The sequence below is a fragment of the Python bivittatus genome, unplaced genomic scaffold, assembly GCF_059951505.1.
Source record: "Python bivittatus isolate LINGU-HERP-01145 unplaced genomic scaffold, Pbiv_v1 ctg000060_np1212, whole genome shotgun sequence".
In the NCBI taxonomy this organism is placed as follows: Eukaryota; Metazoa; Chordata; class Lepidosauria; order Squamata; family Pythonidae; genus Python; species Python bivittatus.
In genome coordinates, this window is record NW_028277044.1 from 826,874 (window position 1) to 844,654 (window position 17,781).

The window sequence follows — 17,781 nt, forward strand, 5'->3', positions numbered from 1 at the left end:
GTGCTGTTCCCCCCACTCCACAATACTCCCTGGGGCAGGGTTGCCATCTGCCCTGGCCTTCGGGGATGCTACCTGAGGCAGGTGGGAGAGGACCAAGGGCATCTTCCCAGGGCCATGACCAGCCAGCTTTCTGCCAGATTCAGACAATGACCATAGCCGGACTGGGCTGAAAACCAGGTCCTCCTCTGTATTGGCCCAAGCCTCTCCTTGGCCACCAAGATCCATGACGAAACTCTGGAGCAAACTGGGCTACCTGGAGCAAGTTGGGTTGAGGAAGGCAAGACCAGGAAAAGTCAGCTTTACTAGCCTTGGTGGCTAAGTAATCAAACTGAGGCAGTTTTCTGCGTTCTTCCCAGTCTTGGTTTATCTTTGGGAGCATCTCAGGTGGGAATCAATCGAGACCTGCAACTCTAAGTCAGATTCACAGCACCAAGCCATCAGAAATGAAGTATAAATCTTGTGAAAACATTCAGCCAGAAAATGTGCTATTATATTCTCACAGAACATGTGACGCTTTATAAACATAGCTGTAAAGACTGTTTTCACCATGACAGATGTTTATGCTACCCAAAATCATGTAAGGTAGCTCTCCAGCATAGATGAACCAAGGGTCTGGCAGAACAACGTGGTTTGCAAAAGATATAGGTCAATCTATCCACCCATCAAAACAGAGGTTTTTTTCAGGAATAAAATCACAAGCAGCCATTTCTAGTTTCATCAATTATATGGAGGTGACAACATTACTTGTTCTTTTGCCAGAGTAAACACATTAGGGTCGTCACGCCTGTTGTCCTCCAGATTGGTTGTTCTTTTTCATTTGCCCTCTTTATGTTGGGCCACTTGAAGTGGCGCTGTTTTAGGGTACGTTTGGTACACTTGGCTAAGAATAGATGGATGATTATTAGTTGGGTTGAAAAGTTAACCCCTATATATTTTATCGGATTTGTTTAATTCTGTAAAGGAGAACTTAACAGAAGAGGATATTAGACAAAGCTCTTTTCTGAATGAAAGAAACAAAACACATAGGTGATTTGGGAGCTAAATATAGCAAACCTGGATTATAGACTAGATTGTCTTCTCATTCACCTAGCCACTCCATTCCACCAACACATACATATACAGTGCTGATAAATATGGGTACAAAACAATGTTTAGTTTCAGATGCAAGTCCTGTGATTGAACTTGCTTAGAAGTTGTATTTCCTAACTTAGTGGCTGTTTACAGTACTTCTCGCTGCAGTTGCGATTAGTCATTAAACAGAAAAGATACTTTGCTTCTGCTTAGTGCCACTCTTTTTATTTATTTAAACTCAAATCCCAAAGTTGTGTGCTAGCATCAAAAATTGGCTTGTTTCTACAAAGCATGGTTAAGATTCAAATCTTCTTGCAGTTACACTAGATAAGAGAGGAAGAAAAGGGAGTGCAGGAAAGTAAGCCTTATTATAACATGTCCTTAAAAAGTAAAGCTGTTTTATGTGACATGCAAGTTCAACCAGGATGATTTTTTGTTTCATTCTTTCTAATTCTGCAAAGCAATATCAGCAAAAAATAAGAGAGACCACAAAATGTTTGATCCAATGTATGAATTCAGATCAGCATATATATTTCCATTCATGAAAAATAATCTTACATAAGTGTCACCTGTATCACTAATTTATTTATTTATGTATATGTGGAAGTGGATAGTATAGTAATAATAATAATACCTAAATCAGAGGCAGGTGAATTTCAGTGGCTGAGAGAAACCACTCTTCTTTAAAGTTGCAATGATGTACTTTTATGACTAGAGCTGAACCAGTTTGGTTTGGATTTTTAGTAGCAGTTGTTGTTGTTAGCTTGGGGTTGGAAGTTTACACATTATTTAGAACAACTTATGTCTCAGTTTTCTGCTGTCATGAATTTGGGAGTTCCATAGGTCCACAGAATGAAATTCAGAGGCCAAAAATAGCCTTCCACTTACCCACCCCGATCTAAGTTGAACTAATGCTTATATCTGTTTAAAATATTTTGAAATATGGTTTGGATGGGAATTAAAAGCCATTTATATCTAGAAGGCCATAATTTCTTCAGCGCATTTATATCTAGAAGGCCATAATTTCTTCAGCCATGCATTGTAAGGACTCTTATCTCTGCCAAAATATCCTGCTAGCCTGGTGGAGAATTTGTTCTTGAAATCTGGGTTCATTATTGCAAATAATCAGGAAAAGATTATTCTCAAGGGAGGAAAAGAGGATGATGTGTATCTAAAAGCCTTGCTGTGTCAGGCCAGTTGTCCCTCTGGACTAATATACTGTGGCCCACAATGGCCAGCTAGATACATTTGGGAATCTTACAAAAATGGGCAGGAAGATTATAGTATTTTACCAATATCACACCCCAAGATTTCATATTCAAGGTAGCAAACTGATGTTGATAGTCTCATCCTCCATGGATTTGTCCAGATCCCTTTTAAAGCTGATGACGACACCACATCTGAGTGCTGAGTAGAATCATGTGTTGGGTAAATATTACTACAAAGATATGAAAACTAACATTCCTAACATTTGAGAAGTAGGAGCAGGAGAGGCTTGGATCCTGAGAATAGTAAGCCCATGAACCCTAGATGTCATGCCTTTGACTGATTCCCCACTACTCCAGGGCAACTCCTGTTCTTCCATGTCCTAATATATCACAGCTAGCAGGCACTGGTTATCTGGAGTAGCTGTTAAAACGACCAGAGACCACAGGGGAAAGGCTAGAGGGCATCACAATGGGTGAATAGTTGCAGGATTTACTGGACGTCCAATGCTAAAAATTACTATATTTTTTCAGATCAGAAACATGTTGCCTAAAAACTAAAGGTTCAGGATTCAGTGGAGTTTACAGATATCTGTGAAGGTAAAATTCCCTAACTCTGGGATTTGGTTAGTTTTCCTGAGCTTTTGACGAGAAAACTATATGTTTAATATATAACTTTTAAAAGGAAGATTGATAAACCTGGAATTCACAGCCCAGTGCAAGGGATTGCACACAGCAATCTCGCAGACAGCATTACAAATAGAGCTCCTCTTTCACAGTCAGCAGATACCTTTATTTTCCTAGTCTGATTTCCATTTGAACTGCTAATGCTTTTTTAATTCCATGATACATAGATACATGCATAGAGACTGTGTAACTGTAAACTGGCAATGTCTGTAAACAAACCAACATGTCAAATACTGATAAGTTAGCTTGCTACAGTCTTTCTTGGTTGCTATTGTTTTGACAATGGAGAATGAAATTTTACAAACTTGGTGAGGCCAGATTTTTCCTATAGTAATCATATTTTTCTCCATCATAAATGTTATTCATTGAAGGATAGTACAGATAGTTTCACAGTAAACAAATTAATTAGCTTTCACCAATGAAATGTCTTTCAAATGTGACAATTCAGTCACTCAGTCACTGTAGATGTGACTATAGATACAATCACTATGGCGACCAACAATCCAATTGCAGATAGTCTATTAAAATAAGTTTTTATACTGTTTTGTGTATATTTAAAAATGTGACGTACCATTTCAATAGATACCAGACATTGTCAGAACAGCTATTTTACTTTTAGATACCCTTGGACTTATGGCAACCAATTAATTATGTTTCCATGAAACTGCTGAAGCAAGAGAGAACATCAGTCTTTTGTCCTGCTGGTTATAGCAGCAAATGAAGTGCAGAGGCACTCTAGAACATTTGAAGTAGTAGCCAGATTAAACATAATTTTACTTTCTGTCAAAGAGGAAATTAGTTAAGTTTCACCTGTTGGGCAACTGTTGAACTCATCTTTCCCACCTCACCAAACTGAGCCTCATTAGCATTCTGTGCTGAATTTTCCAGAGTTGCAGTTTTGCGCAGTTCATAACAAGCACGAGAATCTTAACAATATTTGTTCTTTAACAGAAGATTCCTAGGTGAGTGTGTTTGACATAGCGTTGCTTTGATGTCTGAATGGTGTTGCTATTTCCAAATCAGTTGCAAGCTCCAGTTCTAAGAAATATTCAGGTGGTAACCTGAATGCACATATTGAATGCACATATTGGTGAGTAAGGTTGGTTGTATTGCTATATCATAGTAAATCATGATTTGTTTAGCTATTGTAGTTTGTAAACCATGTGTTCTCCAGGGACTTCATTTAAGATTTTAGGGGAGGACCAAGACTATAACAATTATGTCAATTCAGGAGGATCATACCCTTCCTATACATGGATAGGACCAGGTGGGAACAATTAGATGGGATTAGAATTTTACTTTTTTCCTAGATTATTGGATGAGAGCCTAGGGAGTATTACTTTAAAAAACAAACAAACAAACTATGTTACACCTATTTTAAACCATGTTATATTTCTATTTTAGATTTTACATTAACTTTTTTTATCTTTTCCTGACTCAGAATGGCAGAAATCTTGTCCATAAACTAAAATACAGTATCATCAATTGTGTATTCAGGACCCAAATGATTAATAAAATCACAAAGAACATTAATCATATGTAACTAAAACTAGCCACTTATCTGGGTCATTGTTTGTTTTCACTGGATCACTGATGGAATATTTCCTTCTACCTAACCACTCTCTTATCAGAGTGATTTATCTTCTAACTTATCACTCTCTTTTTTTGAACTGTGTCTCTTGTGACAAGAAAACTTTGGAAAAAGGTCCAACATGTATAAACCTGTAGTTCAAATAACCAACACACCAATGAAAAATTATAAAAGAGTTAGCCTAATAATTAATTTGAATATATATTTAAAGCATTGCAAATGTAATTAGTTACCTTCTGCCTTGGCCCTCCCCTCAGCAAGCTGGAATAGTGCAAAGACATTAGTCCTCTTGCAATAAGACCAGATATAGCTCTGGGCCTTCACTTGCTAAGACTAAAATGTACACTTCTGGCTGATCCTATAGTAAGGCAAGGATGTTATATTCACTACTAATCCTTACTGATCATTGATTTAAGAGTGTAAGACTTTCAGGGATAATATTCATCTGTATCTTGAGAAAGTTGTCAAGAGTAGTAGAAATAGGACACACTTATCTTTTTGATTGCCAGTAAATCACCTTTTATATTTTCCTGGCACTTAACAGTGTCTTTAATTTTTATATTGGTCATAGTTTTGGAAAACATTTTTGGAACTGTTTATTGATCACTGCTGCTTTATTGATATATTTTAAACTGAATACTTAAGTTGAGGGCTTTACATACAAAAATAAATACATTTTAAGCATATAGGAATTGGCTGTTGTTTCTCAGTTGTGAGGGAAGTGCATTCTGCACATACTCAAAAATTTATTTTTTACTTAGAGTTGTTGCTTTTTAAAATACAGTTAGCCACAAATGAGGGACTATTGCTATGGTCTTTCTGAAGGGTAGGGGAGCCTGGGAATAAGATGGTGAGGCCAGCAACAGTTTCTGCAAGAGATCTAAGTTGCATGGTTTCATAGCTGAGAGTAGCATTACTTCAACATAGCAGATGTGCAGCATTGCACTTCATAGGATTAAAGTTGATGAATAGTGATGGTAGGTAAGCAGGGTTTTGTTATGTTTTAGTGTAAAGATTAGAAGTAAAAAGGTGAAACGCTGACCGAGCTGAATGCAGTCATGAAAGCAGTAATTGTGATGTGACTTGATGATGAATTAATTTGCAATATATGGTGAGAAACTGCCAGAGTCAATTGGCAAAGGAGCAGTTGGAATGAGGAAAAACCAAATGGGTGTTATCATACATTACAACAGTAAGTAACCCAGATCAAAGAAAAGGCCTCTGGTCTATTCAGCTGAGCACTTCAACTTTAGGGCGGATAGTTACGCAGCAGTAGGAATCATTTGGAAGCATCCTTGCTACATTCAAAGCATCTGAGTCAAGTTTTCAAATTATTGTTCTGAAAATCTGCACTAGGAAATAGTAGGGCACAGTACACATTGATCTTTGAAACCTGCCCAGGATTGTGCCGCAAATCTATCATTCTGGCCACCATTTGAAAAAAGGTGTTTATGAAAGCAGTGATTCTTCAGTCATTTACAGTAAAAATGTTTTTTGTTGCAACAACAAAAGAATTCTGTTCCTTGTTAGCGTTACGGACATATTGCATGATTGTCACTGTCATCGTTATTGACGTCATGCATATTCTGCTGCAATCAAAGGTGATTCTCTTGCATGACGCTGAGGAATTCTACCAGGTACTTTAATAAAGCAACCCTGAATTTTAACTCTAATTTAGTCTTTATGGTCAATGGCACAGTGTTGCCACCATTGTATCTCTGCTGATTTATTTTTCAGATCACTTTCAGTGGGATACAACATCATTCACACCAATTCCAGCTAACCTGGATTATGACTATGTACTTACTATATGTAAGGTCTTTAGTTTGATGATAACAACAGAGACAGAAATGAGATCAGGTGGCCTTTCCTTCCTTCCTTCCTTCCTTCCTTCCTTCCTTCCTTCCTTCCTTCCTTCCTTCCTTCCTTCCTTCCTTCCTTCCTTCCTTCCTCTTTCTTTCTTTCTTTCTTTCTTTCTTTCTTTCTTTCTTTCTTTCTTTCTTTCTTTCTTTCTTTCTTTCTTTCTTTCTTTCTTTCTTTCTTTCCCCATATTTATTTATTTAAAAGGTTTGTACAGCTGTCCATCTTATGTAACATAACCCATGGCAGTTCACAACAGTAATAAAAACCAACAAAACAGAACATTCCTGACACCCCAAACACAGCACACACCCACATATGTTTAACACTGTAGAGCTTCCTTGGGCTCCAGCCTCGCATCACCCCAAGGCTTGCAAGAAAAGCCAGGCCTTCACAGCTTTTTGGAAGGCCATGAAGGCAGGAGCCTGCCAGATCTCATGGGGAAGCCAAAAAGCAGATATGAATAGGTGCAGGATGGTACCTTCATTCATGTTTTCTAGCTTCTGTGTTGGGATGTGCAGACATCAGTAGACTTATTTCCATGAATTTGTCTAAAGACCATTTAACACTCTCCTGGCGATTCCTACAATTTGTAGAATACAGTTAAATTGTTTAACTATGTGCTGTGTGAAGCATGTGAATTATTTAACTCTGTACTATTTTTTGCTTTTAGCATCCCTGAACAATCCTGGAGTTTAATATTATAAGAGAGGAATGTTGAGTCTTATATTCCCCCTTTACTTACTTTGTTTCTAAAAAACCCCCCAAGCATTTTGTAAGTTTTTCTCACTGGGAGAAAACTGGTTGGTTGGGTGATTGTGCTTGCATTTTTCTATCTCTACAACATCCCTTTTGAAGCTTAGTGACCAGAACTATTCCAAGTCCCCAATATTCTTTTCCTGATCAGTTATAGCCAGCTAAGATGCTTATTTACAATGAATTACATGTAATATTTTAATATCTTTTCCACTTGGGAGCCCACCACTTTCCCTTTAAGTGTTAACCATATAAACTGATGTTGTCATCAACTTTAGCCACTTCACTGCCCACCTCAAACTCTAGGAAATAAATTTCTTTTAATGATCACTGCCTGAAGCCTTATTGTGTGTTTCTTGGCGTATACCATCAAGCCACCTATCATGTGAAGCCAAGCATATTAAAGGAAAACATGGAGCAGATCAATTTCTCAAGACTAATTTGACTGAAGTGAAACTGGGATGGCAAAGATCAAACAAAGGTCATAGTGACAAAGAAAAGTTTATTCTCATTTTGCTTATGCAGCCAAGAAATAAAAGGGAATGTGGACCAGTGTGAAAATGATTTCAGATATGAGGTGCAGCTAATGCTTTTCCAAACAACATATAATGGGCACTACACTCCTATGGCAAAAAATGTTTGTGACAAAGTGTACCATTGTACAAAAACTGAATGAAAAGATTATTTTGCTTCTTCACACCTAGAACCATGAAACCACAGCTAACTATATCCCCAGAGCTTTAAGAATTATGCAAGAAGAAGAGCTGAACCAGTATGTACTATATTTACTTGATGCTCCTGTTTCTACTTGTTATAAGGATTGACAGGGAAACTAACCAAGGTATGAACCCCTTGAAAATCAAAGTGGGAAGGTAAACTATTCTGCTCAACCCTCAAGCTGTTCTACTATAAGAATTAGGAATTCCTTTTGAGCTTAATTGCGATTTTTCCACCTATGATGGAACACCCACAAGCTTGAATTTTAAATATAGCAGCACCAACACTTCTACAACCATCAACACATGACTGGTCTCCCTATCATGGCAATTATTATTGCTTTTAGTTAGTTTCATAAAGTAGTCATGTGCAAATTGAAGAGTCTTTGATTACAAATACCTAATTCTGCAAAAAATCTAGATATTATTCATGGTTCTGGTATATAAGCCATTTTTGAGGTGACCTTTAACAATGGTGAAATTCTCACCATTGAGAATTTCACCAATAGTGAAATGATCGATTTCCTGTGATAGAGTTCTTCAGTAGTTTCTGAACTGTCTGAAATTGCTGAAGGTGAAAGGTATCAAAAATAGTCTATTGTTAGGATATTTATGGTTCAGTTTCATTACAAAGCTGCAGCAGTAAATCAGTTCATGCACCAAATCTCCCTAGACTAAGAGTACTGTACAAAAAGTGTGCCTCATAGGCCATATGTGACTTGCCCACATATTTTCTGCATGTCCTGACTGTCTAAGAGTGGGTGGGCCCAACTTGTAAGCACTGCAGGCACTTGAGGTACCCCTTAAAATTCTTGACCCCACCCCAATAAGGGTTTTTAGCTACCCACATTTGGAGTTTGACTCTTGTATTAAGCTTGCTGTGACTTTCAGACCAGTGGAGATTGAACCTTTTTGCCCAAGATGTTGATCTACCACAGAACAGGACAACTAAAAGAATAAATGCAGTTCTTTAATCACGTTTCCATCTTAGTTCTTCTGGTGAAGGCTAAGCAACACTAGTAAGATTTACAGTAGATGTTAGTGTAAATAAAATCTTGGTGGTTGTAATCTGAGGATAAAATAAGGAAAGGGCAGATAAGATCTGCAAAAACTTGCTTTGAAAAGATTTAGGGACCTATCGTGTCAATACAAGAAACAGGAAACAGTTTTTCAGCAGGGAAATCCGATAACCATAGGCAAAATGGGACAAAACCAAACAGAAAATATTTGGACTTTTGTTCATACCAAAAGACTGGGCTCCATTTTAAGCTCTTCTCTTTTGTTCTTTTGAACATATCACTAGTTGTTCAAAAGTAGATGAATGAATTTGATTTCAGTAGAAGCACAAAAGAAATATACTTACTATTTGCCAATTGAAAAAAGTGCACATTACATCTCTTATAAGAGATTTTGCAAAGATCTTGTTAAGTGTCATGCAAAGGCTTAAGTATGTCAGCTGTAAGCCCCTCATTCAAATTTTATCTCTCAGCATGATGTCAATTTCTCCAGAGTGCAACTACAACCTCTAGAATTCCCAGCCAGTATGATGAAAAAATGAGAGAATAATAAATCTGGGTATAATACATATCAGTTGAAATTACATAAATATTGGCATTTGATATGCAGAACCTACTGTTTCCTAGAATACATCTTCTCACATCTGTTCTCTCACATCTGTTCTCTCAAAGACGCTTCTCTCAGCTGAGGAACTTCAATTGTTTTAGCGAAGCCAAAAAACTGTCGCAGAAGTTACTTGGAAAGGGACAGTTTTATGGGTTGATGTTCAGAGCAAACCCTACCTACTCTTTTTCCTGGTTTAGGAACTCCATGTTTGTACACTTGATCATTTCATAAATGGCTAAACAATATGAGGTTCTTTGTCTTTGCTTGATGAGGGAAATATTATTTATACCAATTTATATCACCTTCATCTGAGGCCACCCTTAACTATTGGAAGTTGAAAATATCAATACCCGTCTTTTCTTTTTCTATAGTTTATATGAGCCCAGCTAATATCAGCCTAGCTAATCTTGGCTGATCTCAAAAAAAGCCAAGCAGGTTTGATCTGGTTAGCACTTGGATGAGACACCATCAGGGAATCCCACAGCTACAGGCTAGATTGCAAAGTAAAAGAGAGAGAGAGAGAGAGAGCGTGTGCACACGCGTGAAAGCGCACAAGATGGAATAAGGTAATCCCTTTCCTGCATTCTTGGAGGGAAAAAGATTTCAATTTTAGTTTATTTCTCTTGTGAAGAATGATCCCCAGGAGGACTATCAAGCAACCTAAACACTGTGGAGCTGGTAACAATTGGGTAGAATAGATTTTTTTCATTCCCCAATCTTCAAAAAGCAGTGTACAGCCAATTCACTATCATCTTCAAGGTTGCTGACCTCAAGCTGAGGTTAAATGCCAGAGGAAGAGAAAGGAGAGTCCCCATGCATGGGTGATCAGAGGAGGAGTGAGGCAAATTCCCAGCATGGGAGAATAAGCTGCCCTGAAGCTCTGTAGAGCTTCAAGAAAAAAGACTAGCTTCGATGCAGTTTTGTATGCACCACAACAGCTCTATTAATAAACCAACTGGAATTCTTGGTCTTTTCCAATGTGGTTAGAGCAAGGTGGTCCAGAACTAATTCCAAACTGCTGCAAAGTCCCCATATGGAAGTGCCCTGAATATGAGAAATTGAATCAAATCTCCTGATGAGCAAAACTATGCTTAGGTGCCTTTGGCAGAGCTGAATTGTGGGTATATATTTTTTGCAGCAGTGCAAGATACATCTTTGTAAGATTAGGAAAAAGCTGAAGAAGATGTCTGTGGCAGTACGTTGCCATGAATCAGAAAAATGGCAAGCGAGGAGGAGTGAGAAGTGGGTGGGAAGGAAGGATTCTCTATCTCCTTTACCCATTTCCTTCAACCTCACCCCCCCTTTCTATGCACTCAGATACTGTAGTTGTTTTTTAATTTCCACTGGTCTTTAAAAACTCATCCGTTCAATTACCTAATGTATTGATGAAGTTGAATTTGAACTTGTGAACTTCAAGCATGCTTGGATCAGGCAAACTGGATGGATCACTTTTTAAGGGTTTTTTAAAGCCTCACTATTTTGTGTTTCTTTGGATGGTGATTCTTGCTAAATTTCAAATATTCAAGTATGTATCCCTTCCTGTGATATTTATGTAACCAAAAGTTTTGAGTGATACTTGGCTATACCAAAAGACAATTTCATATACCTTTGCCACATAGATTACATTTTAGACCTATGAAGCCTAACAAGCAGGGTGAGAAAAAAAATCACAATCCCTTTGCTTTGGAAAATAATATTGCTACATATATATATTAATTAAATTGGCTCTGCTTCTGGTCTATTAACAACAATCTCACACATAACAAAATCCAAAAACCAACAATTATATCTTTTTCCCTTTGTGGTGTCATGGAAATCATCTTCATATGTCCTTGCCAGACACAAGAGCAGGGCAAGAAAAAAAGCTCAAAAAAGAAAATGGATGAACTCACATATTTTTTTCTTGCCATTCCCTTCTACTGAATGTAGGCACGGATTTGTAGTCACGCCGGAGAGAACAATACGTGCCCACTTTTGATGGCTGGATTAGGACCAGCACATGAATAATGGAAATGCTTGCAAAGTTGTCTCTTGAAGTAGGTCAGTAAAAAATCCATTATCTGAGGATAGGTGGTCAGTTGAGAGCTGGAGAGAAAGGACCAGGAACTGCCTGCATTGGGGATGTAACATCTGAAACCAGCCTAGGGTGTCTTGGCAACTGAAGTATTTAAACACATATTGCAACCAAGCAGCCATTCATGGAAGAAACCTCAACTATTTATTGACTGTGCTATAAAGGCAAAGACGAACCCAACTAACTTAAAGCGTTCGTTTTTGTTTTTCAGTCCTGAAAAAGTTAGCTGTAGCAAAGTTTAGCCTATTTTACAACTTCTCAGAATGCATATATCGAACATGGTGCATTCTGTCTCTGGCATCTTCTGTATTGACAGCTCATTCCAATATTTCTCAGCTAGGCACAAGCCAGGTGTGTTGCCTGTTAAGCTGGGTTCATTTTGCACTCTGGTCTTTTAGCTTGTCTAGATTTGTAGGAGACTTTTATTTAGTATGCCTGATTTAGTGTTGTCAGATCAAGCTACTGTGAGAAATACAGAAGCTAGAGCAAGGGGAAAAATAATTAGCAATCCTATGTTTGTATATTGCAAGAGCAGAATTGGTGCAAATGCGATAGCAATTAAGACGCCAAGCCCCACCCTGAGAGGAACCATAAATCAAGGACGCATCTGCCAGACACAGTCACAATTAAGGCCATAAGTTACTCTTCTACAGCCAGTTCTAACTAGGGTAGTTCAGACCCTGAGAGTTAAAAACTAGGGCCTGGACAGTGGTACCTTGTCTCAGGGTTGTAAGTTTTCACCAGGCGCCAGCAGATTTTATTTCTTCCACGGTAAGGCTCTACTTTATGAATCTTTCCTACAATTGCCCCATCCGAAGGTTGCTTATGGCCCTAATTCTCTTGATGTTCTGTGAAATGACAACTTTTGTATGCAGATTTAATTCAAGTAAGAGATATATCATTTGATATTATCCATTTAGGCAGCAGTTAAACCCCCTGATTTCACATACAGTTTAATGTTTTTTTGAAGGTAAAGGTAAGTAATAAAATAAGTTGCAGTATATTACCTGGCTAATTACGAACACACAAATCCCCCCCCCCCAATAATCACAGCATGTATTAAACTGCAAAATGTTTGACTCTGCCTCCAGTTGAGGGCAAAAGCCCTTTTCTGCCCCTAAATAACCCTGGACTGGGCGGCACAACATTTTCAGGATTTGTTTGTTTGTTTTGAGAGAATTTAAGATGCAAAACTGCAGAGGCTTCAGGCACCCATTTCTCTCTTAATGGTCTCCAAATCCCGGCTCATCAGGCCACTTTTTCTGTGTTTGAGGAGGAATTAAGGAGTTGAAGGTTAACCTTAACTCCCATGTCCATCTGTGTTCCTTGCTGCAACAAATGTCCCCCCTCCGACCTAAACTGTGTTCCTAAGTCATTTATCAGCATAACCTTTACAAACACATCTTCATGTTTTAGATATGTAGGGCAAATATTGGTATTCTGTAGTAGTAGCAAAGCTGTCACAAAACAATGTGCAAAAGGAAAAAGAAAATTCAAACAAATTCAAAACAAAGAAATTAACAGCTATCTCCTAGCGGACAAAGTCTGGATCACCTGTATTAGGCTAAGCCTGTGTGAATTTTTTGGGTTTGGCTTAGCGTTTCTATGAATTCTGGTTGGTAAGGAATGGATTATTGGAGGGTGGACATTTTTGCAGGTGTTGAGCATCATCATGTGATGATGTGGGAACAAATGCTCCAAATACACTTCACTCCCAAGCTCTTGCAAGATTTTAATACTGTATACATTTGATTTTGAGGTCCTGCAGACATCACTCTCATTTATGACTTTGGTTCTGTCTGAACCTAGCCTTTTAAGCTTATTCAGCAAAGTGTAATTAAATAAATTCCCAATCACTGGAAGCTTCAAAAAAATCAAGGAAGCTTCTGCCTTAGATCTGAGTCAAAGCCAGTCATTCCCAAAGCTGAACAGTTTCTCTACCCAAAACAGTGGCTTTTTCTTCCTGAGGTGAAGAACTACAAAGGGTTGACTGGGCAGAGAAGGAGAGAGAGAGAGCGAGCTGAGTTCTTACAGAAAATGAAGCAAAAACTTCCTTTATACTTTCCAACTTCAGTGTAAGACTTTTAGAATCTTTTATTGTTATTGCTGAACTGAACTTTGCAAGCTGTATTGGGATAGCATCTGATTTTTTACAATTTAATGGTTTTACAGTTTTATTGTTTTTCTGAAATGGAACTTCTCTTGAGGATATGGAGAGCTAGATATATAAGTTAATGAAATAAAAAACTAAGGCTGTTATCATGAAAAGTCATGAGATGGGTGGGGTGGATGATAGACATTGTGAAGTCAGAAGACAGCGGGGGACCAAATAGGGGAATGCAAGTGAAAACAGAGGAGGTTCCTCCAGTGAAATTACAGAATGTACAAATGGTACATAGGAGAAACACCTGCTAAAGACAGTCATTGAGGCGTGAAGATGATCCACTGTAATAAAAATAACTAGAGATGTCAAAATAAGAAGAACCATCAAAGATACAAGATATGTCATGAAAAAGATTGCTAGGGATTTTAACAAGGGATGTTTCTATGAAATGGTGGGAGGAGAAGTGTTGGAATATTAAAAGTTGAGAGTGTCCAGAGACCCTATATCCTATTTTATTTTGAGTGAATGGAGAAAATATTGGTGCCGCTGAATACAGCATGGACAGCAGGAAAAATGAAAGATTCCAGGGAGGGTGCAACAATAGCATGTTAGCATTGAAAGAGTTTATCACGGGGCACATCAAGACAGATGTAAAATTAATTAATAGAAGAACAAGAATGAGACAAACTGGCCATCGAACATGCTGAAGTGCCATCTTCTCTTCTGAGTCTTTGAGAATTCTTGGTGTATCAATGGAAAGAATCAGCTCTTGGTCACTGTTACCTTCATGCTGACCTGTGAATTCCTTTCTCATGTAGTGAAGTCCTCTTTTATAAGCCAATAGAAAAATAATAGCAAAATAATGAAAAGAAGGGGAGGGGAATTTGGCATGCTCAAATGAATATTGTCATCATCATCATCATCATCATCACCCCAGTTTTTAAAAAAGGGAGATCATCTCCCAAAGAAGCATTCCAATTAAGACAGAGCCTCCTCAGAAGCCAAGGAATGTCAGAAAAGAAAAAAGGAAATTTGGAGGAAAGGGTGGAGGCTGGGATGATTCACTGCAAGAAGGCATGGTGGAAGGAAGTTTTTTAGGAACTGAGAACATGCTGAAACACATCATTGCAGGCAGCATAAATTTGCATATGACAGTTAATATGGATAGATGCAAACTATAATTACTGTAATTTAGAAAGAACTGTAATAATTCCTGGAAAGTGCCCTCCAAAAATAGAAGAATGTCCTCCCAGAAGTAGCTACAACAGTCGATAGTGATTGAACTCAGCAACTTGTTCTATATGTGTTTTTATAAATAAAGTTAGCTCGCTTTTCTTATTGCGTGTTTTGGTTTTTAACAGATCTGCACTTCATTTTATGTTAACTTCTGTGAAATCTTAAATTGTAAAGTTTGAGGATACATTTCTAATATAACCACTAGAGGGCAACAAATCCAAAGAATATGTTCGTCACTAGATGCTTGCATATTAATAAAAGATTCTGCATTTTGGCCATTCGCTGCTTTCTCCTGATCTATTTTTCATTATTTTATACTGAAAACCCCCTTCAAATGAAAGGATACTATTAACACTCATATCTGTAGTATTCAGTACTTAATAATCATGTAAGAAAAGTTTGTTTCTTGCTCATTTATTCTCTCAGGTCTATTAATTTAACTTGTTGAAAAGTTCGGGCCTGATTCTTCTAAAGCGGCTTAACAAACATTAATTTAAATATAAATAATTTTTAAAATGTACCAATAAAACATTAAACCACTAAATTATTTGTTTATAAGCCTACATATTAAAATGGTCAAAAATACATAATGAAACACTATATTAAATTAAATGAACCCACAAAAATAATTTAAATAAAATTAAACTTAAAGAAATAGGACAGGCTTTGTCTGGACTCTAATGGACAGTAATGAGAGAGGCAGTCAGATCTTCTTGGAAGAAAGTTCCATGATTTGGGCTAAATACAGAAGAAATACATGGGGCTGTCCTTGAAGACCACCTGAAAGCTACAGGTGGTCCAGAATGTAGTATCATGGGTAGTGATGGGCAATACACAGTATGCCCAGGTGTCTCTGCTGCTTCATAGGCTGCACTGGCTGCCAGTTTGCTTCTGGGAGCAATTCAAGGTGCTGGTTATCACCTATAAAGCCCTTCATGGAATAGACTTGGCTATTTGAGGGACTGTCTCCAGTCGTTTCTGCCCGTCTGGTGAAATTGAGTAGAATGGGTGCACTCTGGGTCCCTTCAATTATGCAGTGCCATCTATTGGGACCTAGGAAGCACACCTTCGCCGTCATGGCACTTGCCCTCTGGACAGCATCCCCCCAGAGATCCATGTAGCTCCCACCCTGATGATATTCCAAAAGTCCTGAAGACTGGCTGTGCTCCTAGGCCTGGGGCTATGGTGGGTGCTGAGCCCCTGCCGTTGTTTGGGTTATGTCATATGATTCCCAGATGGGCATGGCTCTTTTTTCCCATAGTTATAGTTCTACTTTAATGGAGGCTGCCCAAAGTCATTTGGTGTCAGGCAGCCTCTAAATTAAATAAGGAAGGAAGGAAGTAGGTAGGTAAGTTCTTTTTTTCTTTGAGAATAATGCACTCCTGCAGGCAAGAGCACCATAGGGGAAGATTTACATGGCCATCTCAGGTATACAGCAGGTATGTGTAGATGATGATAGATGATAGATGATAGATGATAGATGATAGAGGATGGATGGATGGATGGATGGATGGATGGATGGATGGATAGATAGATAGATAGATAGATAGATAGATAGATAGATAGACAGACAGACAGACAGACAGACAGACAGATAGATAGATAGATAGATAGATAGATAGATAGATAGATAGAGATAATGCTTTTTGCTGTTCTGGAGATTATTTAGAGTAGCCTTGTTCACTGTGTGCCTTTCATTTGTGTTGAAATCCAGGCCCAGAATTTCCACCCAATGTCCTCCTTGCTGGAAAACTGCAGGAGTTGAAGTTTAACTCATCTCAGGGCATGATCCAAAGGCTGTTCTTTTGGTCCAAAAGAGGGAAAAACCTATTTTTCCATATGGTGAAAATGCAATAATACATTAAGACTGGGTTCATTATGCTAAATCCATTTTGAGGTGTATAATTAGCCATTATACATCCATTGCAATTTGTAAACTATGATTTATGGCTTTTAATATAAAATGTGATCCCACCCAATTGCAATCTATTTGTCAAACCATGGCATAGTGCAATGTGAGAACCAAGATGAAATGCCATGTTTATCTGACAGGAATGATAGCCCTGAATTGAAGATGACATTGGCCAGTTTCTTTACGGTATTCTCAGCTCTTCTAAGACAGCTGACCCATTTTAAAGGTTGATTATTTGGGGAAGAAAACTAGCCTCACTTTCATATAAATCCTGTGCATAAGAACACAGGACTTCTGAAGTATCCTGCTGGTCCACATAGTCCTGTTTTCTGAGTCCCATGGTGGCCGACTGGATGCATTTGGAAAGCACCCAGGCCCAGACTGGAAGCCATACCAGCTCTGCCGCCTCTGAAACAGCCATCAGGATTAGGAGCTGCCGAGGAGCGGATCTTCTGTGAACATGTGGGGTCTCCGTTTAAAAGCCATCCCAGTTGGCTGCCACTTCTACGGCTGCCATCGGTGAATTCCGCAGCTCAGCTGTGTCCTTTATAAAAAAGTATTTATTTCTGTTGGGCCTGATTATTTAAATTAATTATTCAATATTAATTAAAAGTGGGTTCCCTTTAAGGTCACTTCTGCTACAGGCATTGGACTGGGCTAGTACCACTCTTCCTATTCAGGAGTTTCTATCTGTAAAATCCCAGGCAGTCCCAGATCTTTGGAAATCAAGGATTTAGCTGGAATAACTTTTGGGGGCCCAAAAAGTCAGATGGCAGCCACAGCCATGCAACTAAACCTTGCTGCTCTTTTAAAAGCATCACATGAAAAAAGGAGCAGGACTTAGATTATATTATCGTGGCCACCATATTCGGCAACACCTGGTCAGCCTTGAGATGCGGAGGCTGAAGAATAATTCACGTATGCTATAAAGTAAAGATTAACAGTA

General features: G+C 38.3%; 1 protein-coding gene across 1 annotated transcript in view; it reads right to left on the bottom strand.

Moving 5' to 3' along the window:
• The window catches only part of CLDN10 (claudin 10), a 57,139-nt gene that overhangs the window by 24,495 nt on the left and 14,863 nt on the right, over positions 1-17,781 (bottom strand). The window lies entirely within an intron of this gene.